This window comes from Diadema setosum, chromosome 9 (assembly GCF_964275005.1).
Source record: "Diadema setosum chromosome 9, eeDiaSeto1, whole genome shotgun sequence".
Taxonomy (NCBI): domain Eukaryota; kingdom Metazoa; phylum Echinodermata; class Echinoidea; order Diadematoida; family Diadematidae; genus Diadema; species Diadema setosum.
In genome coordinates this window covers 28,427,656-28,454,729 of record NC_092693.1, presented here as the reverse complement: position 1 = coordinate 28,454,729, position 27,074 = coordinate 28,427,656, and the positions used below count along the sequence as shown (strand labels likewise).

At 37.8% G+C, this 27,074-nt stretch overlaps 2 long non-coding RNA genes across 4 annotated transcripts in view; both read left to right on the top strand.

Moving 5' to 3' along the window:
* The window catches only part of LOC140232983 (uncharacterized), a 48,355-nt gene extending 39,232 nt beyond the window's left edge, over positions 1–9,123 (top strand). The window contains exon 5 of the long non-coding RNA XR_011901517.1: positions 8,750–9,123. This is a non-coding gene — a long non-coding RNA (uncharacterized lncRNA). The remainder of the gene's footprint in view (positions 1–8,749) is intronic.
* Positions 9,124–16,924: 7,801 nt separating this feature from the next.
* On the top strand, positions 16,925–26,794 carry LOC140232564 (uncharacterized). Of its 3 annotated transcripts, XR_011901493.1 has the most exons (7): positions 16,925–17,237; positions 18,468–18,551; positions 19,568–19,660; positions 21,700–22,049; positions 24,390–24,626; positions 25,086–25,216; positions 26,033–26,794. It is a non-coding gene; the product is annotated as an uncharacterized lncRNA (long non-coding RNA). The 3 variants fall into 3 exon arrangements; XR_011901494.1 differs by lacking the exon at positions 19,568–19,660 and having other exon boundaries at positions 21,697–22,049; XR_011901492.1 differs by lacking the exon at positions 16,925–17,237 and having other exon boundaries at positions 18,179–18,551.
* Positions 26,795–27,074: the final 280 nt, after the last annotated feature.

Sequence of the window (27,074 nt, the reverse complement as noted above, 5' to 3'; positions counted from 1 at the left end):
GGATGCATATCATCGTCATTAAGGGATAGTTTGGTACCATGACGCCAGGTAGCGAGACATCTGTTGTCTCATTTTGAAGTTTAGTTTCAGTATCCTGACAACCAAGACAACAAAAAAATAAACAGATCATGAAAGCAAATATGGAGCATTTTGTATTTACTTTGGTATGTATCCAACTTCATCCATGTATTTCCTGAGATCTTTAAGGACAAATAATTAGATTTATCTACTACAGAACCATAGGCCTACATATTGAGTGATTATAACCTTTGGTTTTTAAAAGTCAGTTTCTTTGACCACCATTCTATTGATAGCCACACAAATGAATTGATAAGAAGATTAATTTTGTTGAAAAGCTTGACAAATAAAACAGTGCAAGGAGTATGTGACATGTTGATTGAAATCAGAGAAATATACTGTGAAACATGATATATTCGCGGCATGAAATTTTCGCGAATTGGAGCCGACGGCCTTTTTCACAGCATGAAATTTTCGCGAACCGCCACTGGCATTCAATGCGTACAGTGTAGACAAGAAAATTCACATGCATTTTAGTTTCGCAAATTTTGGCAATTGCAAAATTCACGAAAGTAAAATGCATGGGAACATTCCTCATTTTACAGTATGTTGTATTAAACACCTAAGGAGAGTGCCCAATCCTCAAACAGAATTTTCTCATGTGGTAACCTACATTGATTCACATAAATGCACACACATGCTTATGGTAGAATCATAGATAGGCATTTCCAAGGTATAAGGGTACATTTCAGGGATGTCGGAATATTTTCTGTTTCCAATGTGCATTACAATGTACCTCCAATACAATATGATCTCTGAGAACACTGAGAGGTAACTTTGCCCCCCCCCCCCCATGCTTCAAACAAGCAACACATCAAATATAATGCCAAACTGCAAATGAGATTTGCAGATCAGAAAGTATAGAAACATCTTGCATATTGCTTTCAGTGTATAAGTGACGTATAATCTCTAGCATGAGCTACAGTAACTTATCCACAGCTCCCTATGAGAGTACCAATTTTGTCTTACAAGTTGCAAAATTCTACCTCACAAAATTTCAACAAAATATATGAATTTTGACTATTCACATATGTTTTGAATTGACAAAAATAATCCAGCAACTTTGCTTTGAATTCATATAAGAATTTGAGTTATGATTGTTATGTTATAGCTAGCTAGTACTTCATGTAAAGTTCCTTCAGTTGATTCACATGTGCTGGTTATCTTGCAAATTAGTCAGTTGTGCTGCCTTAAAGGGACTGTATAGTTTTGGTTGAGACCTAATTTCAGGTTTCTAACATTTTTTGGCAAGATAATGAGAAACCTCTTATGAAATATGAAAGGGCATGTAATTCTATGAGGAATTCAACGTTTATTTCATAAAAATTGCTTTTGAAATGGCTGATATCCAAAAAAGAGCGATTCTAATAAAGCGTGGGACCCACACTTTATTACGATTGCTTTGTTTTACTTTGTTCTTGGATGTTTCAGTCATTCCAAACCCGATTTTCATCAAATACACTTTGAATTCCTCTTAAAATGGTATGCTCTGTGCTATAAGTGTTTTCTTGGTATCTCGTAAAAACTTAAAAGCCCAATTCTCATCTCCACCAATACTGTACCATCCCTTTAATGTCTGCAATTGTGAATCGCTCCATGGATGGCTGATTCACAAATTCACAAATTCATAATGATCTCATCTGGGTTTTTAAAATCTTTTCTCTTTGGCAACAGGCTTTTCCTGATAGAGGCAGTAATCATAGAACTATTTGAAAATAGATGCATGAGTGTAATCTTCCCCAGTAAACAGCAGCTTGTCTGGTTACCTGTGAGGGAAGAATTAGTGATAATTATTGTTTCTATCTCCCGTGAAGTTAAGATAGTGAAATGATACCCAAAGGACAATAGACATTAAAATGCAGATTGTGACGACAGCAGGAGTTTGTTCCGTTCAAAGTGTCCATCAGTGTATGGGCGTGGGAGGAAGGAGATGGGGGGGGGGGGTGAATGAATGGAAGATAGTGGAATAAAGCAGAAGTGGGTTGCGTAAGGCTGCAAATGTAATGTGATGTGATGAGGGGCGTAGATGGTCAACTCTTACTGTGCTTTGTTCACCCATTGTCACACACCCCTGCATGGAGTGCCTTCTTTGTTAACATGGGTACAAAAGATTGTACCCTATCCCCCTATTCCCATTGTGTCACCATGGCCTAGGGTTAGTTTGGGAACATTACTTGCCTTACCTGAGTAGGCTTTGTCTGATCTACATTATGTACAACCAGGTCAAGTTTGGATGGATCACTGAATCCTTTCATATGAAAATGTTTAGCAAGTGAGGCTAAACCTTTCATATGAAAGTTAAGCTTTTTCAGTTTTTAAGTCTGGACGCCTCAAGGGCTATTATCCATTGTTCTGACTGGAAGCAAGAATATGATGAATTTTAGTGCTGTATGTTGTAGGTATCAAGGCCCTTTGGGTAAGCTGGCTCCATGATACATGTCTTTATGCCTTTCAGGATGGCATTGGAGCTAAGAGGAAAATTGTTTGCTCTTTCCACCATTTCCTTGTTCTGTGAATTGACCTTACTCCCTCAGTTATTGAGCATTCGGCATTAAATTTGGCACATGTGGCCGCTACAGAATATAGATGTGCAGACTTTATGTTTTGTTACGGTGGAACAATCTGTTGTCATGGTAATAGCATTTTTCTAATGAAAATCAAATTGTGGATTTGGCTCATTCCCTCATTTATAATAATTCAACTTGAGATTTGGCTCATGTGAGTGCTATATCCTACAAATGTGCAGACTTCATCTTTTTTTTCATTGTTAAACAATGTGTTGCCATGGTAATTGCAGCATTTTTAAATGAAAATCATACAAAAATATTGTTGATTTTGTTAATTCCGCCAGTTTTTTAGCATGTGACTTGTAATTTAGCAGATGTGCAGACTTCATGTTTTGTCATTGACAGACAATATATTGCCATGGTAACAGCATTCTTTGAGTGAAAAACATGCAAATTACTGGTGGATTTAGCTAACATCCTCAGTTTTGAGCAGGTGAGTTAAGGTTTGGCACATTTGACCAATGTAAATTTGAGATGTGCAGAACACAAGTTTCAGCAATTCTGAGTGATGTGTTTCCATGGTAACAGCATTTTTGTTCTCCAAATATAAAGCATAGACATTGAGGATTGAGCTAACTCCTTCAGTTTTTGTAGCATTTGGATTGAATTTTGCACTTGTATCTGCTGCAGTACATAGACGTGCACACTGAATCTTTTGTCATGGCAGAAATTACAGCATTTTTTTTTCTGCAAATCATGGATTCAGCTAACACAATATTTAAATATTTGACTTGAAATTTAGATAAGACCACTTTTATAAAAATACTTGTATTCTGGATTGTGCTAACTCACCCAGTTTTTGAGCAGTTGACATGAGATTTAGCACATATACAATGTACATTATGACCACTGTAGTTTTAAGATGTGCAAAACACAACTTTTGTCACTGTTGAGCAATCCATTGCCATGGTAACCACTTGTTTTCAATAAGAAAAATAAAAAGTTGTGGATTGAGCAAACTCCATTAGTTTTTCAGCATGTGAGTGGAAATTTTACTCATGTGACAGCTGTGTAGATGGGTATGCTTCATCTTTCATCAATGTTGAACAATGTGTTGCAATGGTAACATAGTTTTTTGAAATAAAAATAATTTTGTAATTACTAGTTGATTTTACTAACTCCCTTATTTTTATGCCTCCGCCACGAAGTGTCGCTGGAGGCATTGTGTTTTCGGGCTGTCCGTCCATCCTTCTGTCCGTCTGTCCATCTGTCCTTCCATCCATCCTTCCGTCTGTCCATAATTAATTTTGTGGACAGCATAACTGAAAAATGGTTTGAGGCATCCTAATGAAACTTGGCATATGTATGTATGAGTGGGCGAAGTTGTGCCTATCAACTGTTGGGTGCACATGCTTGAGGACAAAAGGTCAAGGTCAAATGCTCAAAATCTCACTATTTCCCCCATATCTAAGCAATGCCTGAAGGTATTTTTTTGAAACATAGTGTATACATGAACTACCTAGTAAAGATTCCCCAGAGAGAGTTTTGGGTCATGAGGTCAAAGGACAAGTGAAAATATCACAATTTCACTTTTTATGCCTCCGCCACGAAGTGGTGCCGGAGGCATTATGTTTTCAGGTTGTCCGTCCGTACGTCCGTCCGTCCGTCCGTCCACTTTCGTTTATGCGATAACTTGAGTAATATTTACTGGAATTTTACCAAACCTGGTCCAAGTATGAAGTATGATGGGGCAATTATTTGATTAGATTTTGGGTGAAATCGGCTAAAGGTCAAAGGTCAAGGTCAAATCATGAAATCGTATCCGTTTACGCGATAACTTAAGACTGGATGGAGCAAATTTCACCAAACTTTGTTGGAGGATGATGTATGATGGGACAATTACTTGATTAGTTTTTCAGAGAAATCGGACAGAGGTCAAAGGTCAAAGATCAAGGTCAAATCCTAAAATTTATCTGTTTACGTGATAACTCAAAATTGGATGAAGCAGCTTTCACCAAACTTGGTCCAAGGATGATGTATGATGGGACAATTAGTTGAGTACATTTTAGTGACATTGGCAAGGGGTCAAAGGTCAAAAGGTCAAGGTCGAATGCTACAAATGTTGCAATTTCCCCCATATCTATGCAATGCCCAAAGGTATTTTCTTGAAACTTGGTGTGGACATGTACTACTGCGTAAAGATTCTCCAGAGAGAGTTTCATGTCATAAGGTCAAAGGTCAAAAGGTCAAAGGTGAGGTGAAAATGTTGCAATATCACTTTTCTCGCAAATGGTTCAATGTATCTTCGTGGAACTTGGTACAATGCATGTACTGACTGGCAGGAATTTTCTAGGGAATTTAGGGGTCATGGGTCAATAGTCAGGGGTCAAAGGTCAAGGTCAACTCCTCAAAATTTTACTATTTCCCTCATATACTAGTATATGCAATGCTTGCATTATTAGTTTCAAAAGTTAATACATGCATTACCTAATGGAGATTCTCTGGGAAATTTCCAGCCAGAAGGTCAAAGGTCAAAGGTTAAGGGTCAAAGGCCAGGTTTCAATGCCCCCCCCCCAAAAAAAAAAAAAAAAATAATAATAATAATCCATTTTGTACCATCATTACACTCTTTCTTCATACCTTGGAAATTACTCAGTGCATAAACTTATAAAAAGGTCTGTCAGAATTCAAGTAAAAATTCTCAATTATTAGTCCTCAAATATGTGTACCTGCACTCTTAGAAAATTAAAGCAAACCCAGTTCAAGACATTTCTGACAAACCTGTCATTTCAATATTTTGCCAGTTATGTGAAACTGTCATGGATCACACATTGTGAAGACATTGTACTATACGCCTATTGGGAGAATCATGCATTATGGCGGAGGCATCAGTCGCCATAGCGACATTTCTAGTTTCTCCATATCTCTCAAATATTTACAGGTGTCTTCATGGAACTTAGTACATATGCATGTACTGACTGGCAGTGATCATCTAGGGAATTTAGGGGTCATGGGTCAAAGGTCAGGGGGTCAAAGGTCAAGGTCAATTCTCCCTCTTATCTATGCAATGCCTGCAGGATTTTTTCTTGAAACTTAGTGTATGCATGTATTACCAAAGACAGATTCTCTTGGAAGTTCCTTGCCAAAAGGTAAGAGGTCAAGTGAAAGTGCTACACTTCTTCTTTAAACGTAAAAAAGGGTCAAAAGTCGGGTACAAATCCTGCACTCTTAGACAGTATAGCCATTCATCCAAATAAACCCAATTCAAGGAAAGTGAACATTCAATGCATTTTTGACAAACCTGTCATTTTAATATCTTGCTAATTGCGTGAAACTCAAACTGTCATCACACATTGTCAAGACATTGTACTATGTAGACCTATTAGGGGAACCATGCATTATGGCGGAGGCATACCAGTCGCAATAGCAACATTTCTAGTTTAGCATTTGAATTGAGATTTGGCACGTGTGATTGATACTATAATGAGGAAAACACACCTTTATTTAATGTTGAACAGTGCATCAATTGCCATGGTAACATTTTTCATTAAAGAACATTGAAAAATATTTCGAATGAGCTAAGTCACTCGGTTTTAGGTGAAGCTATGGGGGTATTAGTCACATCCAGTGATAGTTCTAGTTTGAAAATATGTCAAAGTATTGTCATGAAATAATGGATGTTATTCATGATTATTTGAATAATTGTGGGCAATGAGGTTAAGGGCAAGGGTAAAAGGTCAAATGAAAGTGCACAAATCCCTGAATACTGTTCCTGCTCTCTTAAACAATTTAGCCATCTATCCTAAGTAAGCCTAGTTGAAGGGAAGTAAACAGTCAAAAACTTGTGACAAACTTGTCATTTTATTTTTCTTGCCAATTATATGAAAATGTCAACTCGCATCGTGAAGAGATACTCTAGTAGACATATTTGGAGAATCATTGACTACATTTATGACAGAGGCATACCGTCCAGTTGCCCCAATGACATTTCTAATACTTTTTTGTGTGTGTTGTACTGATATGTCACATTGTTTCCAGAATGTCAATAGAAATGAAATACTTTTGAGACACTTACCTGATGAACCATTTTCAGGAAGATTCACAAATGATAGATGGCTCAGGTAGTCACAGAATCACAGCAACTTTGCAAGCAAAACCTATCCACACTTGGAAACCATATGGACTCAATGCCTTCCTAATTAAGTCTCTAATGATGAAATAGGAGAGATGTCCAGCAAATATTCTCCTGTCTCGATGCCATGCATTTGATGGCAGTCTTGGCACAATGGTAATTGTTGCACAATGGTGAATTGGGGCATTCACAATTTGACAAAAAGGTCTCGCAGGGCAAAAGGAGGATGGCCATTGGACAGTGGTCACTGTGTCACATGGTGAGTGCACAGCCAATCAGCCAGACAGACGACCTGCTATGGGCAGGTCCTTTCAGGAGAAGGGAGAATCGATGGTGGATTTGTCTGCAAGAGTGAACATGTGTGTGTGTGTGTGTGTGTGTGTGTGTGTGTGTGTAGGTACTGTTCTGTAGTTTGTTCAGGGCAGATAGAGTGGGTGGGTGTTTAAATATGTGTGCATGTGTGTGTCTTTGCTGTGTTTAGAGACTGTTTTTGTGTGTTCCTCTCTTTGTGATATATTTGTGCATTATGTAACATTTTATATATTAAGAAAAAGAAAGGGATGTGTGTGGGCCATGAACATTTATAACTAGTGAGGATAATTAACCGTAGACCAGAAAGTTATCAAAGTCCAATAATTGGGGAAGACCTGTAGTCAGGTATCTTCAATTTACACATAGATATGATAGATATAAATTCCTTTGATAACTTTGAGCTTATTACATTCCCAATATCATATGAAATGCAGATATCCAGGAAACAAAGTGGAGAGCACAGGTAAATGGCTTACAATATGCTCCAGTTTCTCATCCTTTTCTCTGGTTGCTTCTACCTCCCAGATACAAATGCAAACACTCTCAAGCATATGCTACAGACACACACCTTAGTTGCTTGAGTATTTCACTTTAATGGACATTTTATGGTTTAAAGAGATTCTTACTCACATCCAGTCATTGATTAAAGAATAGAAATAAAGAATTTACCTGGAAAAAAAAAACCTGTTTAAATATTTCAGTTTTGTTTTTGCACGTGTTTGAGGTTCATTGGAGTGTATTATATACACTATACAGATATTGCCTTGTTAGAGTTGTGATATAACACATCATATCCCTGTAGGAGGTACGTTTTTCTGTAAAGATTATTATTGTCTCAAGGTGGAAAAGCAACTCCTAAGAGACTGTAAAGTGTTATATTACAATAGAAAATGGAATATAATTATGTGAAACTACATGTATAATATGGTCTGCTGGTAGACACATTGTCTTATTCCAGCTCTGTCTGGCAGCCAGTCAAATTCTTAAATATACATGGTATTACCTAATGTGATATTGCATCCTCACTGCAGTAGCCGTTTAATTGTATCATAACCAGTCACCAGCCAATGGACAAATTCAGCTCCATATCGGAGCTCATTAACAGTATGGTGAAGTGAAATTTGCATCATTTCAGAACACCATTCTTGACGAGAATTATCTTGCTGAATGAGGAATCCACATGGGAGGGGGAGGAGGGAGACCACATATGCAGCTGGTGTGCATAATTTGCAATAATCTACTAATATACCCTAAAATTAAAGAAATTACTAAGGCCTTGGGACCTGTTAAATGCCCCCTTTTGGTATAGAGTGACCACTGTGCCTTGCAAAAGCATTTGTTTTGAATGAAAAGTGTACCAATTAGTTCCATGCATTCTAGCCTCCTTTGTCCCTTACGCAAATTACATATTTCTTTCTGGAAAGTGTTCAAGGACACATGCTGCATAATTATTAGATTTGTTCTGAAATCTCTGATATACTAATGTATATTGAATGTGAAAGTTCTAATACTTTAATGCAACCCTTCTATTCAAAAGCATGTTGGGAAATCAGTGGAAAATGAGAAAAAAAATATATCGAAAATGCAAAAGTTTAACTTCCAGCCAGTTAGGGTCCATCCAAAACCAGTCATGTGTGATGTTACTAATTCTGATTTTAAATTAATCTTTTAATGCACTAAGGCATTAATATAATGGTTACATCATCCATTCTAAATGCAGTTACAAGCCTTCTCCTTTGACCCTTGCTGTGCGCTGCCTACCGATTTGCTCTCATCACTGATTGACTCAGATGGTCTTCAAACTGATTGTCAATGAATAGAGACTGCCGAAGCTATTTCCGCTAATAGTTACCATGGCCTTCCTCTTGGACTGAGGGTGCATTCGAGTGCTCTTCAATGTGTACGAACTGAACCATACTGAACCCGCGCCAGAGGAGCACAGGAAGACTCCTGAAGCGTAGCTTACCGCACTGAACTGAGCCAGAGTGGACCACTTCCCAGTCTGCTCCTAAAGGGTACCAAATGTGTAACAAAAGTTTGCATGTGAAGAATCATATGTGCATACATCATAATGCAAAGAGTTCATTCTCTTTGTTCGGGACATCTATATATAAGAAGTTTTAAAGGGACTGTACAGTACTGGTTGAGGTGGGGATTAATGTTTTGAATCTTCCTAAGCGAGATAATGAGAAACCTCTTATGAAATATGAAAGAGCGTGTAATTTTATGAAGGATTCAATGTTTATTTGATGAAAATTGGTTTTCAAATGGCTGAGATATCCAAGAAAGTGATAGTAATAAAAGGCTACAGGCCATGCCTTTTATTAGGATCTCTTTGTTTCACCTTGTTTTTTGATATCTCAGCCATTTCAAAACCGATTTTCATCAAATAAACTTTGATACCTCTTAGAATTGTGTGTTCTTTGACATCTAATAGAGTGGTTTCTGCAGATCTCGTAAAATGTTAAAAGCTAAATCATCGCCTCAACCAGAACTGTACACACCCTTTAAGGGCACTAGGTGAATTACCCTCGTGCTGCAAAATGTGTTACCCCCTCTAAACATAATTCATAAGGTATGCTTTCTCTACAGAACGCTCGAACGCTTCAAATCTGGCACAGTACAGTTTGGTACAATTGTACGCTTTGGTTCGGTATGCCTTGATTTGCTTTAGAGTGCGCAAACGCACCCCTATTCACATTAATGCTACACATTAATTGCCTTTGACCTAATTGACAACTGGGTCAAGTTTAACGTACAGGATTACTGACTGCTTATGAAAAAGCTTTTTAGCATGGTAAGTGCCTGGGCACGTTAAAGGGTTATTGTAATCTATTCAATTGTGAACACCAGAACTGGGGCCCGTTGCATAAAAGTTACAATTATGGTAACTTTGCCATCCAATGGTAACTTCCATGGAATTCTTGATTGTGATTGGCTGTTGAGTATTGTTACCATGGTAGTTACCATTGGATGGCAAAGTTACCATAATTGTAACTTTTATGCAACGGGCCCCTGATGTCAATGAGGATAATTGGATCATCTTACTAAATGTTATTAAACTCAAGCTGTGGCCCATGTGTGTGCGCCAAGGGATAACTGCTGCTGTTTATTAAATCCCTGCAGAACTTGTTAAGGCGATGTAGGTATCATCTGGGTGAACAAATAAGGTGTCTCATGCAGCTTCATAAAATAACTCTGGCTATTAAGATAATGTATGTGCTTGCATCAGACCAGACCACTGATCATCAACCGCCACCCACTCACAGCAACAAATCAACACCCTTAAGCCGCTTGTGGGAGGCCATGCCAATCATGAAACGCTGACTGAATAAAATAAATGGAAGGTATATAGAGAATGACATTCATTTGGTGTAATCACCTTGAGATTACATTTGACATAGTCATAATCTTGTTTGTAGCATAGCACATTGTCAACTGTTGACGACTTGTAGAGATGTACAACGCTGACAAAGTATTGATACATGTAGGCCTACTTTGCACAGACTTACAAATTATCGACTCTTTTGAACCAGCTATGTTCGACTTTTCTTGTACATAACTCAGTATGGTATTCTAAATGAAATAATACTGGAAGTTAAAGACAGAAATCACTGGCGTCGTATGTACACATACATTGTGTAATTATACAGTACATCTGTATGCATAATATGAGCAGGAAGTTAAAGTATTGATGGGTACACTTTTCCTGTTAGTCATATATATCACAACAATGTAAATGAAATTGGGTTCACCATTATGGTTTGAGAGAGAATAACACCACATCATGGTTATAGTCATTCTTCTGCTGAATTATAATACAAAGAAGATGATCATATACATGTAATTGATATAGTTTCATATCATACTTTCAGAATAATATTAAAGTATACTTCATACTTTCAAAATAATATTAATGTAGGAATATCGCTATAAATTGTGAATTTATAATCAATTTATATCAGTCACTGTATATGAAATCACAGATAGCCATATCATGATTAACCACCGAAACAGAATTACATGATAGAACATGTGCAATATATGATATTTACTCATCAAAAAGGATAATGATGGAAAATAATACACGCACACACATACAAAAAGAAAGAGAGATGGAATTAGAGGAAATAACCAAAGTTGTTCCCAATGTGAGTGCTCTTGAAAGCTCTTTTTGTGAAACAAGATATTGTATGTGAAACTTGTATTAATTTCAACTCTATGAGACCCACAGTCATTGAGAACTGTATTTATGATAATTGATTGGATTACTCTGGATCCATTGATTCTTGACAGACCGGAGAGTGAGCTTTAGCTCATTGTGGTCGTCATGCAGGTCTCTGACGATAGAGTTCAACTGACAGTGGACAGACTCGCCACCCTGTTCTCCCACAAGACCAAGCAACGCCTTCCACGTACTTTTGGAAGCAAGGGATTGTGTGGTCTTCCAGTAGATGCTGTTTAGGGGTTATTGTCTCGTCTCCATTAAAGCTTTCCCTCACAAAGACGAAGTATGCTTGGATGTTTGCATCTGAAAGGGAAAGTGTAGAAACCAAAGTAGAAAAAAAAAAAAATTATATGACATACCAGTCTACCATCGTATTCACCTTAATAGTGGTTAGGAATGTTTCTATAATACAGCCATACTGCACTGTCATAGGAGACTGTGTGTGCTTGATATGTATCTTTTCAAATTATGTATACATTCCAAAACAAATAAAAATCTTAAACAAAATCTACTTGCAAATTAAGATTTACACATTATTTTCAAAATATAAAGACTGTACCATAGAGATAAACAGGAACTCCCTACAAGCACTAGTACCACAGGGCAGTTACATTTAAAAGTTTATTTCAGGTTGTGTGCATTTAACTCAAAATGCCATGGGCTGGAGACATACACATTGTACCATTCTCTAGAGTCTGAGATGCATGATAGATGTATCTTACCAAGCTTGATGATGTCATCATTGGTAAGAATCGAAGGCCCCACTGTAGATGCTTCTGTGGCAGTGACCAAATAACTTGAGTAGTTGATTGTAACAGCTGTGAAGCTGCACTCCTTCTTCTTGTAGGGCGACATCGTTGGGACACAGTTCCTTCACATTGTTAGTTACTAATGAGGTGAAGAGGTCCACATTGTTTGGCTGTTCAGCAAATGCAGACAATGCCATGACTGGATTTTAAAGATAAAAAAATAATTTTGTGTTTTCCACTCTGTGATATTCATTGAAATTCGAATTATTAGTTCATTTAGTTCATTCTCAGGGTACAGGAAGGCCAACATGGTGTGCTGTTTGATGAGCTCAGTGATTTCATTGTTGAGCTCCTGAACCCCGGACTGGCAGACTCAGCTTCTTGATGAGGAGACTGAAAGCTTCCTTGGCCGTCAAGTTTGTCTGCTTAATCATGTGCCAGCTTCTGGGCAATCTTCTGGTCCAGTGCATGACAAGCATTGCTTAGTGAAGTGAAATGCTTCAGGAAAATCCCCAGAGACATATGGAGGCCATGGGGGCAGACCTGATTCAAGAAATGAAGGAGGAACCACTTTGTCATGAGGTAAGTGGGAGAATTTGTCTGAGCAGGCCTGTATCTGCATGTATTTTAGTAGTAATCTCCTCACATGTTTTCATTTCCTTTCAGAGAAGTAGTGTATTGTATTGTAGTTCATTTGATTAATCATTGATGTCTACATTAATGCTATATGTTCTTAGACTTACCTGATCCAGGGGAATATTGAAGGAGGACTCCCTGATCACATTGCTGGCTTCTTTGGGTATACCCCTCAGTTTGAACTCCTCTAGGGATGCTTGCAGGCTTCTCATTGTCCTCAGAGTGGTAGACTGCCTCGCTGATGGATATGCTGCCATCTCCTGTCTTGTTGATGTACAGTAGAGGCAGCAATGGGGGCCTTGAAAAAGAAAACAAAAACAAACATGCCAGTCAAGATTTATAACTAAAATTAGGTAGGAATGTTCCCTTTTGTCCCTTTTGAATTTTAACCATGGCATGGACAGTGTTTATTTCATACAATATCTCTATATATTTACATAATTTATGCAAATGAACTCACCATTGGGTCCTGTTGAGCCATACATCCTCGTAAGGAACTCATAGTCTCCAAAAATGAACAGGCGCATTTTCTTTTGTCTGTAATGTAAAAGGAGATAGTAATGTGCATAGTGTTACCAAACCCTTTGTTACAGCGTACAGCTATATTAACAGTATGTTAAAGAAGTATATAACCAGAAAAAAAAAGTTATATCAATTACAGTATAATTTTTCATGTTGATTTATTTGGAGCTGCATTACATTATTTGTTTTGTTTATTGCATTTAAATGTATAGTTCACGTGTAGGTTATGGTAATTGTTACACTTAATGTTTTCTTTCAATCATTTGATCACATTGTCTTTCCATCAGAATTTCATGAATGTACAGTCACATGAGCTTTGGTTGTGACCCCAACAGGGTGAAGGAAACAGAGAAATACCTTCAATTCATCACTGATATTGTTAACTTGTCCTAATTTTATCTCCAAAACTTCATATTTTTATAAATCCAGTGCTACTTTTCCTTTTCAGGAATAATGAAAGCTTTACTTGAATATATGTGAAAATTGTGAAAATTATGTACAGGACAGTAAACATGGACTTTATACTAGCTTCCATGTAGATGAAACCAATTCCTCTATCTGAGACTGCAATGATTTGAGGGCAACATCTCGGTTGAAGGTGGAGTCCGACCCTGGAAAGATAAGAATGATGCGAGTGTTCTGGAGACTGTTGGGAAGATGCACATTTCCCACCTGAACTATCAACTTAAATGTCCCTCCTCCTTTTTCCCCTCCGAGTTTGATCCACACCTCATCTGCAGGAAACTGGCCCTAATGCCACATCAGCTCATTGAGTCTGTATCAAAGGGTAATGGTAAAGAAGTGGTAAATTTGCAAAGTTGTTTTGATCTAATTTTCGTGTTTGATGTTTTGGTTTATATTACAATTTTTTGAAAAATTGACATGATTAACATTTATAACCCTGCATCACAATCTAACAAAGAGTAGCCAGACATGAATTTGTAATTAAGGGCAGATTCTGGAGTACCAGATTCTAACCTTTAAAATGATGTAAATCGTGATACAAATGAACTTTTCTATCATATCTAAATAGCAAAAAGGAGGCACACACTCTAAAAAGTGTTGACTTAAAAAAGAGACTTTTAAAGACGCTCAGTCGTCGCAGGCGATTTGCAGAAAAGCACGACACGCTGCTCCTCCCGTTACTGTACCCCGCATATGTACCGAATACGTACACGAAGTTACGCAACCCACCAGCGAACACCCAGCTAGACTACAAGAGCCTTGCGAGCCGCCCACCCTAATTTCAACATGGACGCCTGAATACCTACCGAATGGGGCCGAATGGGTGCACGCACGCACAAAACTGCACAACAGCCATGCACATGAAAATCTCTCCTACGGGCTCCGGTCATGACACAACTGAGAGAGCTGTGTGTGTACGTACGTACCTGGCTCCAGTCTCTCCGCCGAGGGGGGAGGTTATGTTTTCGTTACCGTTGGTTTGTTTGTTACTTAGTTCGTTTTTCCATGTGCAAAATAACTCAAAAAGTAGTCAACGGATTGAAATGAAACTTGCAGGAAAGGTTGAGAATGACGTAAGTAACAAACGATTAACTTTTGGTAGTGATCTGAGAATTTTTTTGGAATTTATGAAGGATTTTTGATATTTTTGCAGGTAGGGTCAATGAACTTGGGAGTTCAGGCTGCGCATATTTGAGGTTTGCATGCGCACACTAAAGCGCGTGCTCTAGTTTCTGCTAGGGCGAGGCGCGCTGTGCAGCTGAGGGTTTATGACGTAACAAAGGCTTCTATATTGGGAAATTGGGCGGCTTTCAGCACACAATGCAGTACGTATAATGGGTGGAAATCACTGATCTTTATGGAAGAGTCCAAAGAGCTTTTCCCCAGTGGTAGAGAGGAGAAAAATCTCTTTGGGAAGAGCAAGATCATTGGTGGAAAGTAACTGCTTGGCGGAGGTCTGCGCTTTCAGAGTGCTTTTTATGCCTCCGCCACGAAGTGGTGCCGGAGGCATTATGTTTTCGGGTTGTCCGTCCGTCCGTCCTTCCGTCCGTCCGTCCGTCCGTCCGTCCGTCCTTCCGTCCGTCCGTCCTTCCGTCCGTCCGTAATGAATTTTGTGGACAAGGTAACTATCGAAACCTGTTGAGGTATCCTAATGAAACTTGGCATGTATGTGTATTAGGGGGTTAAGTTGTGCCTATCAACTTTTGGGTGCACATGCTCAAGGTCAAAGGTCAAAAGGTCAAGGTCAAATACATAAAATTTCACTATTTCCACCATATCTATTGAATGCCTGAAGATATTTTCTTGAAACTTAGTGTATACATGTATTACCCAATTAAGATTCTCTGGTGAAAGTTTGGTTCATGAGGTCAAAGGTCAAAAGGTCAGGGTCAAATACATAAAATTTCACTATTTCCACCATATCTATTGAATGCCTGAAGATATTTTCTTGAAACTTAGTGTATACATGTATTACCCAATTAAGATTCTCTGGTGAAAGTTTGGGTCATGAGGTCAAAGGTCAAAGGTCAAAAGGTCAAGTAAAAATATTAAAACTTCTTTTTTTTTCTCCGTACCTTGGAAAATTGTTCAAGGTATCTTCATGGATCATAGTATATACATGTACTGACTGGAAGTGATTATCTAGAGAATGTAGGGTTCATGGGGTCAAAGGTCAGGGGTCAAAGGTCAAGTGCAAGACTTCAAAATTTTACTATTACCCTCATATTTATGCAATGCCAGCAGGGTTATTTTTTTACACTTTGTGTATGCGTGTGTAACCTAATAGAAATTCTCTGGAAAGTTTTTTTTTTCTCTTTTTGCCTCAAAGGTCAAAGGTCAAAGATCAAGTGAAAGTGCTGAACTAACTTTTTCCTCCATATCTCGGAAGTGGCTCAAGTTACCTTGAAACTTAGTACATATTATGCATGTTCTACCTGAAAGTAATTATAATATGAATTTTAGGGTCAAGGGCCAGATGAAAATGGTAACAATTTGCTATTCAATTCAGAAATTGCACTTTTTCTCCACACCTGTACCTTGAAAATTACTCAATGCCTAAATGTATGAATGGGTCAAAGTCAAGTTAAAGTCCTTAAATCCCTAGATACATGCTCTCCTATTCATCCAATTAAACCTACGTCAAAGAAGGTGAACATTCAACACATTTGTGACAAACTTGTCATTCCAATATTTTGCCAATTTTGTGAAAATGTTATCACACAGTGTCCACATGTACTATCTAGACCTATTGGGAAAATCATGCATTATGGCGGAGGCATACCAGTCGCCAAAGCGACATTTCTAGTCTAGTTTGCACTGTGGTGACAATTTCAGCAATCTAAGCAATAATATTTTAAAATTTCTGGAAATATCCTGTAACAATATTATAGATTATTTATATATTACATTATTAAATATTTAGTTTTATAAATATGGTTTAATGAAGAAATATTCAAACTCTAGGCTTCATATATATATAGCAAGTTGCAATGCATATGGCAGGTTGTTTTGTTGTTTTGATCATTGTGCAATATTGTCTGCTGCATATCCCATGTCAGCTCGCTGTGATACATTCGGCCGGATTGTAACATACAAAGTCGGTATAAAATCATCGGTATGTCAATATCAATGTGTGTGATGTGCGTGTACTGTTTGCAATAAAAAGTACTGCTTCAGTTTAGTTCAGTTCGACTTAGCCTTTGGTTTAGTAATGAAACTTCTCAATGGAGATCAAACAGCCGTTCAACTCGAAAGACTGCAAACATATTTACTTGTATGACGCTATCGACAAGTGGAGAACGCAGAGAGCCGAGTTCTTAGCATGCTTGCTAACCTAAGGTTAGGACAAGTAAGAGGCCAGAAGGGGAAGCTTGGAACAGCGTCAGCGTGCCAATGAAAAATTTGCTTTCCACTTGCTGGAGTTGCATGAACATTTTTGCATGAATTTAGAATGTGCAAATTCGTGTTACAGCATGCACGGTGGAATTGTAACTCAGCCTGAGATGTCGACCCAGCTGCCTGCATGTCCAATGCCACGGCTTACGCCAATCAAGCAACCCCAGGCCAAGTCAACAACTTCAATTAAGGAATCCAGATCCAGATGATGTGTAAGTACATGAATGATTGAAGTGTATGTAGGGCCTATAACCCTATAACGTTACAGCGCCTCTCTAACTCCCATAAAATTATAAATTTGTACTTGTACTGCCTATTCTCAAAGACACGGTTAGACTCGACTCTGTCTGAGGTACCGTAGAGCTTAGTAATCTACAAACTGTAATACTGTCTTGCTCTTGGGTCTAACGTTAGATCTAAAAAAAAAAAGTCATAAATTTACTCGTAACGGTTAGATCTAACGTTTATCTAGACACTGACTTTTTAATTTTACTCTAGTAGTTTGAACTAGGTAGTAGATTTCTGTACACAGCCCAGTCGCTGTTAAGGTTAGATGCTGTGCTTTGCACAGCACGGCGTCTGGTCGGGCTAGGGTAGTTTCAAATCATATAACGCAAATTCCCCAAGAATATAATTTGGATTTGTGAATAAATTCTAAATAATTGAATAGATCTATCTCAAGCTACATCATACATGTAGTCTAGATCTAGAACTCTAGATGATAGATCTAGATTCTAGGCCCTAGTTGGAAGTTGAAGTTGTAAGAAAATAAAAATCGATATTCTTTCACTTTATCAAAGACTAGTATCCCATTTAAAGATGGCAACTCAAAAATCTGTGATGCCCATGTTCGATGGGAATCCTTGCATGTGTATTGTTAACTATCTTGAAAATGCAAAATGCAATTCTTATAGTATAAACAATTTGCTAACACAGTTAGGCCTACACTTATTTACTGCCGTTTAGTTTTCTGTTAGTTTCTGACAGTTTCTGTTCATTGAATCTGATTCTGAAAACTAAAACAAGCAAATTAACATTTCAATTTGATATTTATCAAGACGAATTACTAATTAGCAGATAGAGATATTGCCAGTGTTATTGTGATTTGATTCTGGTGTTTAGATATAGATCTATTTACAGAAGATGATGAAACGGTGTGTCGGTTGGTGCACGGCCCCCTTTTACCACGGCCACAGGTACACTGTGCAGTGCAACGCAACTGTGGCCGTTGGCCCTGCACGGGCACAGCCGCTTCCCCGATTTGTATTTACAAACGCCTGAGCAAGTACATGATACAGGGTCTCCAACCCAATCGTCCATGTTCAAAATAGACAGCTCAGCGCTCATGTCCGCAACCCATGATGATGTGTCATCGTCCATGATGGCCATCCTCACATTTACCTGCACACATGTATCTATTGTTAACTGATTGTGGTCTGTAGCTGTACTCTAGTCTGATCTGATCTGACGAGTATAGTTGACGAGTGACGACGATCGACGATGCGATGATGAGAGGAGGCTACAAGGTGCGTATACGTATGTACAGTACATATGTAAAGGCAGCTCAGGCGCTATAACTCACGTATGTGCACGCGCTAAACTTACTGCTTGGCACCATTTTGTTCGCAACGCGCACGGAATTTAGATGTCGACATTTGTTTAGAAAAAGGATGAGGCTAATGAATATTCATTTCTTTTCTTTATACATTCACTCAAAATCTGGTGGAAAGTTCACCACACGCATACTGTGAATAGCAGTCTCGAATCCTACACTTTATGAGAGTACAATATTTAGACACAAAATTCTCCAAAATATTTATATATTTCTTGCTTAGAAATAACATAATAATCATACAAAACTCAAATGATTTTTTCATGAAAATTTATGCTTTTTTGTAATATGACATTCATGTGTATCATTTATTTGGGAAGTCCCCTAATGATAGAACTCCTTACATCCTGGTGTAGATTTTTTCCCAAAAAGTTGGAAACGTGTTATTTTGACCTAAAAAGAGGTAATTTTTCGAATATTTTATACTTACACAAAGAGGTGAAATCTCCTGATGAAGATTCAATACTTCAAAACGTGGAAATTTAGCAGATGTGCTACTAAATGACGTTATAAATATTTTAGTTGTGCTACAGAGGATAAGTTTTACACCTTACTTGCATTTTATGAGATATATTAGGTAAAACAACGATAAATCTGAGCACATGAAAGAAAGAATTAGCATGTGTTCATACGCATTATCGCCTAGCGCAGCGGGCTAGCGCGGTTTCTCGTAACCGTTCTTGAACTCGCATGAGCCCAGTCCCACATGCTGCGATTTAAAATCGCTCCAGTTGTGCACACTTCATTTCCAGAAATCGAGTCCTAAACTCTATGGATCCGAAACTAAGACAAACGAATATAGATGTCAGTCAGTGATATTGTATCAAAGAATCTAAAACATGATTAATGACTGACATTTGCTTGTTCAAGTACCAATTTTCAGGGTTGGAAACCAAGTAAATCGGGTGTTCGTTTTTACGTGCTTTCCAGCGTGTCGACGCAAGGCTCTACCCCCGTGATTGTCCGTGCACAGCATGTCACGTCCTGGACATGTGAACATAGAGCAGCTGGCTTAACACAAGGGTTAGCGTTCATGACATATTTCCTCCTGTGACATTTACACTGACAAGGCTTCGATCTATATACTTTTACTAAGTCCTTGGGGAGAAGACTGGAATAATTGTCCCGGGAGTAAAATGTTGAATTGTTTTACTGGTGCAGGATGAGCTAAATGGCAGTGCATGCTGCCTAGTACTGGCAATCTTGTTGTGTGTGATTGTGACTGATCTCTTCGTAAGCGGTCTAAGTTTAAATTCTAAAACCAAAGGTTTAGACTAGGCTTGCTGAGTGAATTAAAAGAAACAAGAAGGTATAACTATCAACAAATTCAAATATGAAATAAATACACGGATGACATTAATTTTTTTTTTGACTGTGTTGATACCCCAACACGATCAGGTACCTAGGCGTGATGCCACGCTGTCCGTTTTATTTGTTTGTTTGTTTTTTACATTGAACTTGCATATAAGCAACTGCATTTCAGAACATTCATTGATTTTAATAGAACACCCACTGCATATGCTATAGCCATATGCCCATAGTAAAAGTCAGTCAGAGTGTCAATACCCTTATTCAAATACAACAATAAGGGAGTTCATGGTTAGTGCATGTCTCATTTGACCCCTACACCACAGACTCTCAAACAACATGGACATGTATGTGTTGTGATCAAGAATTCCTTGTTGAAGCATGGCATCTTGTATTAAATCAGTGCTCACAAAATGCATGGAGAGATTTTGCTAATCAGTGTTGATGAATGAATTACTTACACCTGTACGTTCTAATTCAGTCTAAAACACATACATTGTAATGACGTAATTCAGATTCCTATAGTTGCCCAAGGACTCTATGAGATTCATTTTAAAGTAAGTGGCAAATACACAGACAGTCTCATTTGACCTTTGTTTTGCACATGCGCAAATCACAACGGTGAACTCCCTTATATAGAGGACAAACTCTTAAGTATGCAGACTAATTTTACTTGTGTCTTATTGACTTGTGCCCCCTGGATTGATAGAATCCTTGTTCACCACTGCAGTACGCTACTACAATTGTACATGTACTAGCCTTCATTATAGATACATGTATTCCCTTAATTCAACCTTAAAGTTTGAATATGAAAATGGTTTGATCATGACACACTCACTCTCATATGATCCATGTGATGGACTCCCATGAGACACTTTGATACCAAGAGATTAAAGTGATGGCATTCTAGTATTAGTACCTCATTAAGCTCTTAGAAAATGATAGATCTAACACATGAATATTTTGCATGAATTCAAATGATAAGACAAATATCACAATAGTGCTATGGAGCTTCCAAGCAATTGTATGACAGCAAATTTGCAGAGCAAGAAATGCCATCAAAGTTTCTTTGGGCAAAATGATAATATTCTAAAGACCTGTTTTCAAATAGAATTGGTATTGTTAGAATAAAATCATCAGGGAGGCATACAACATTTTCATCGATTCATTTCACTTCACTTCTTCCACCCAGTTGTGAGTACACGTGTATAGGCATTGGTGTACCAGCGACTTACGGCTATATACAAATTACCATACTACGTGTACTTGTACAAATGAAGGTAGGCCTGCTTATCTATGGGCTATTATACAAAGGATTAGACACATACTGCAGCAAAAATACAGAAAAAATAAGTGAAACAATGGTAATAGAATTTTAAATTAAACTAAAATTTACGACTGTATTGTAATAACACCATAACAATGAGAAACTGCAGAACTCCAAGATACTGTTTCATATGAACAGTATTTACTGCTAGTTGATGTATCTTCTTCATGGAGCGTCTTCCATGCAACAAAATTGAATAGCAAAGGAAAAGACATTGCAGTCAGAATATCATGGTCCCGTAACCATCTGACAATGTAACAATTGTAAAAGTACTGTTAGATGTTGACTTTTTAAACAGTGCAATACATGTACCCGTGTATTGGAATGAGTATTATGACAAATACAAGTATATCAACATGTGGCAACCATGGCTTTTTTACATTCTTTTCATAATTTTTTCTTTTATATTGTTTCTTTTATCAAGCAGCAACACAGTGTACCTCTTGAGTCTACGGAGTTTCCTCCAGCTGAGACCGAAGAAGCTCTTTAGATCTGCAACGTCATGTGTAGGGATCTTGATGGACCCCCCTGCTTCTTTTATCAGCCCAGCCAGCTCAGCCTCATCATCTTGCTGTGCCTTGGTGTCCTCATCACCTCCGCCTGATATTGCCCTTTGCATATTCAGCATCATTAGTGATCTGGAACGCTTGGTTGCCTTGGAGCAAGAGCTGCTAGATGCTTGTGGGACGAGTGCTCTTTTCGTGGTTATGGGCTAGAGCAAAGATTGCACATAAGGAATTTTACTGATGCTTGAATAATCAAGCTGCTCATGACACAGTTAAGCTCTATTTAAATGTCTTCTTTTTTTCCAAATGAGCTACATTTCTCATTTCAAATTTCCAGTTCACTGTGTATTACTGTTTTTGCAAGCCTTATATAGCATACTTAGCTTATATAGCACAAAGTTCAGTTTTATATCCCCCACAGTGTCATTTATAGCAAAAACTGGTTTCTTTTATACAATAACATACACATATATCTTAACAACTAGGGGTAAGTATTATTTAGTGAACATTCTTTATATGAACAGAATGGCGTATATAGGCCTACCCGAGTTAGATTTGACATGTAATGATTCTATAAACTGTACATGTATGCAGTGCAATCACTCACTTAGTTTCTGGATCTTCCAGTATCCCTAGAACCCTAGGCAATACAAAGTGATTGCATTTATGGTCATGGATTATGGAAAATGAGTTTTATTTGAATCATTTAACTCCTAAGAGAAACCTAACGACCACTGTCGTCGTCAAAATGGACGCTAGCTTAGAGATGATTTCATATTCCTTGATGTGTAAAGCACTCTTATGTGGCAGAAGTAGAATGAATATAAAGCTGGATGTGTATGCATTGAAAAATAGTATTTTGTAAAGAGACTAAAACAACAGGAGACTATGAACATTTAATGGATAGTTAACATTAATTTGCCAAGATGCAGATATGGGGCTTTCACTGAGCAGTTTAATAATGAATCAACCAAGATGTTGTGATGGTAAGAATATCATATGTCACTGTCTGGAGTATAATGTTTATTGATTTGTAACCATGTCCACCCAGGATCAGTTCGTTCATGCAGTTGATTCAGAAGATGTGTTGAAGGTAAAGCTTCATCCTGCCTGATGATGAAGGATGTAGCTCATCTAGTTTGTCTGGTTTTATTGTTCTATATCACACAAATGCATTAATTATCAATAATAGATGCAATATGCAATTCCTTGTCAGAATTTGAAGGCCAAAGATAAATTCATGTACAGACATAATATCATAAATGATTTGGCTCTGATTAAGTAACATGAAGTTACCTGATCCAAAGGGATGTTGAACACAGGGGGGCGAATGACATTGTAGCACTCCTTGGCGACTGCTTTCTCACAGAACTTTTCTAGGGACTCCTTCATAGTTGCCAGAGTGCGCTCTTCATGGACCTTCTCTGCAGGCACAGCCATGTCCTTCTTTGTTGTCTTGCAATATACAGTGTAAACAACAGTGGCGGCCTAGAACAAACAGCACAAGAAGCAATGAGAAATGAGTGGTTATATTTGCCCAGTAAACAGTTAAAAGCAATATCCACATTACATTGATTCATACATACAGGGATGTATTAAGGTTAATTTAAGTAGACACATGCTGAATGATAAAAAGCAATTTATTATAATGTTTATCAAGTATTTTTTTTTTTTAATCAATGTGATTAATTAATGTGGAAGCTCATTGACTTGTTTGAACTACAAGTAAAAAAAAAAAAAAAAAAAAAAAAAAAAATCTGTCTTTGAGAATTCACCTATCCCGAAGGCTAATTATTTGTCCATTGATTTGCACCTTGTCACACATACCATTTGGTCCAGTGAGCCCATATATCTTTGTGAGAAACTCGTAGTTGCCGAACATAAACAGCCGGATCTGCTTGCCTCTACACGAGTAGAAATAGATAAACAAAAGAATGGAGTGGAAAATCATGTTAAAATCATAAACAATGATATCGTACAGTTAACTGTATTATTTTACTGCTAGTGAGGTCTCAGTTATGATCAGATTGTTGATGGATGATGCGATTACATTGTGACAACATTCTTTGAAGTGGAGTTGTCTTGGTTGAGTGGATAAGAGCGCTCGTCTGTGAACGACATGAGCGTGGTATGGTTCGTGGGTTCGAGCCCATGCCAAGCCCGACACGTTTGCCCTTCAGCAAGGCACTTTATCCACATTGCTGCTCTCCACCCAGGAGTATAAATGGGTACCCGGTAGGACGAGAAAGCTTATGTTGGTTGATCAGCATGTGCGCGCCTGTAAAATGGCTGCGACTGGCTGGAATGCTCCCCAGGGAGTGGAGAATGAGCACTGTTAGTGCTGGTTGGAAATAATGTATCCAGTGACCGGGGTAATAATAGTCTGTAAAGCGCATTGAAACCCTGAAGTGTGTGAAATGCGCTATATAAAAACCAGCTATTACATTATTATTTGATTATCTAATGAAACTAAACATGCAAATTCTTCTAATATAAGTAGGCTGCTCAGGCAACAGTATGAGTACCAAATTAATTCTGATAGCTTAGTTTGATGTCATGAAGCTTTCCATTTTATCCCACTGTATATCTTTCCATTTTTTTTTTTCCACAGCAAAATGTGTATACATTGAAAAGAACCAACCTCCGGGCTGATTTGCAGAGGTCATCAACCTGCTCATCCAGTCCCTGTAGGGCCAACACCATATTCAGGGTTGAGTCTGGTGCTTTAAAGACGCAGATGGTGTGTGCCACATTGCCAACTTGGACCATCATCTTGAATGTGTCTGCTCCCTTGTCCCCGCCAAGTTTTAGCCATATTTCGCTTGTGGGGATGGCACCATCATGCCAGGTGAGCTGGTTCAATCTGTTGGTTAGATCACATCAATACAGCTCAAGCATGACTAAATGTAATATAATTAATAAATGTCATTGTATTTTACAGTCAACAATGCCTACATTTTTAATGTCAAATCTATATGGACTGAAAAAAAAAATATTTGGACATAGGGAAAAATTGAAAATTATGATGGACTGAAATCAATAGAATATAACGAGAAAAGGACTTCAACTTATGTGAGGTTGATGTAAGCAAGGTTGACTGTATTTTATTATCATATCATCTAAATTAGATGTGAGGAAGTACATTTGCCAACATGGTGGCTAATGTGTGAAATTTTCTTCCAAAAGATGTGGCCTCAGAATGTTTTGTGAATGTCTCGTAAAATTTATTAGCACTGAAAGAATGTGGTATTTGCCTTATTGCATAAGCCATTGAAAGTGCTTTTGTTTTTCATTGGAAACCCCCCAGTTAGGGCCGTCATTGGTTACAGTGCTCTGAAGTCAGATTCATCTACAGGAAGGATCTACAGCAGCAGAGGATAACCCAACCATGACCGATGATCTAGCCCTGTCCTGTACCATAGTTCTGGAAAAGTAAAAGTTAAGTATTTTTGGGGGGGTATTTACTTCCATATTTATCGTTTTTGTTGTTTTGTGGTTCTTTCTTCAAGATAGAGTACCTGGTAATCTATAAAGGAGTGCATTATTTTGTATGAAGACAATTGAATGTGGAAAATACCAAGTAATGTCATGAATCAGTGAGAACTTACTCATTGTATTCATCCAAGATAGAGAAGATTTTGTCTTTGATGGTCTTTACAGTGACGATTGGAGCTCTCCAGATTTCCTGGGCATGTCCCTCTTCACTGTAGAAGTGCGATAGTTGCCAAGCACCCACGAGATTGTCTTGAATGATGTGTTTGTGAGCCTCTCTCACATCTTGCTCATTGGCAGTAGAAATCTTTCTCTCATAAAGCCATCTAAGCAAAAATAAAAAAGCATGATAATATGCAAATGGTTAACATACGAAAAACATTTTTTCAATGACACTCAATATTTATACTTCCTCTATTCAGATATATCAGATATCATATCGCCTGTTAATCTATTGAAGTGCAATCTAATAAACTGCAACAATTTATTCATACTCCTTGTACTAAAGTTACAATGATTAGAAATCACATGATCAGATTGATTGACATTCAGTGTGTTTAGTTTGTCTGTTCAACATGATAATATATTAAAAAATCAAACAAACAAACAGAAAAATACACTCTGGTTGTCCCAAGAAAGCAAAAAATTGAGTAAGATGTGACCTTGGTCTTACATTCATATTTATATCAGATATCATGTACAAGTATAAACTAAAGGTGTCCTTTCTTCCTTTTCTGTAATGAATTTTACTAACTTTTTCAGCTTTCGGAGCCTTGTCCAGCTCAAGTTGAAGAAACTTTTCAGTTCCATTAGGTCTGTGGTAGGGATCTTCAGCAACACTCCTCCACTTTGCAGCAACTCTGTCACCTCTGCGTCCGAATGGAGATGTTTAAGTTCATCAAGCTGCTGACGAGTGGACGAAGAGCACGACACCCTCTCTCTGAAGCCAGCAATCTGAAGGGAGCGCTTCCGTAGGGTTGATGTGGCACACTCTCCGCTTGGAGTTTTCGGGTTCAGAGTCTTGGTAGGGATAAATGGCTGGTGTCATAACAGAGAGAGAGAGAAAAAAAAAATATATATATGTGTGTATGCATGTATATATATTTAAATCTTGTTTAGGTTCAGCCTACGTAAGCCTTAGGAGCAGGTGATTCAGGCAATAATGGCGTAATAAATCTCCTATGTCTAGGGAAATGTGAATAGCAGCATACAGTATACAGTATATAGGGTCAACATAATAGAGTTCTGTTTCGAGAACTGGACACAACATTTTATGGAGGTTATTGTGTTCCGTATTGTTGCATCTTGGTAATCACTGGGGATGAGAGGGACATAACCTTTTTGAAAATATGCCTTGATGTAAACTTCACCACTACAAGATCATACAGTTTGTAAATCCTCCTAGTGTATTGAAATAGAAAATGTACACACTTATGTACGAACGGCACTCATAATGTATCTAGGGTATTGTTATGAAGACCCGACTAGAGCCTAGAAGTATGGAATAAAAGGAAGGTAGAAGAAGCTATGTCTCTTGAAAATGTTGTTATATTTTGCATTAATATTGTAGAATACAATGTCTCCACTATTTAGGACTTTATACCAAGTTGTGTATTATTTTCTTGCTTCAGATATATGCCTGTATAGATGTATATAGGCCCTCTATAATATATATACATGTATATGTGTATATTATATATATATATATATATACATGTATATGTGTATATTTCATAGGCCTATATATAGGCCTATAATAATTTTTTTCATACGTAATAGATCCTATGGTGCAATTATATTGCAC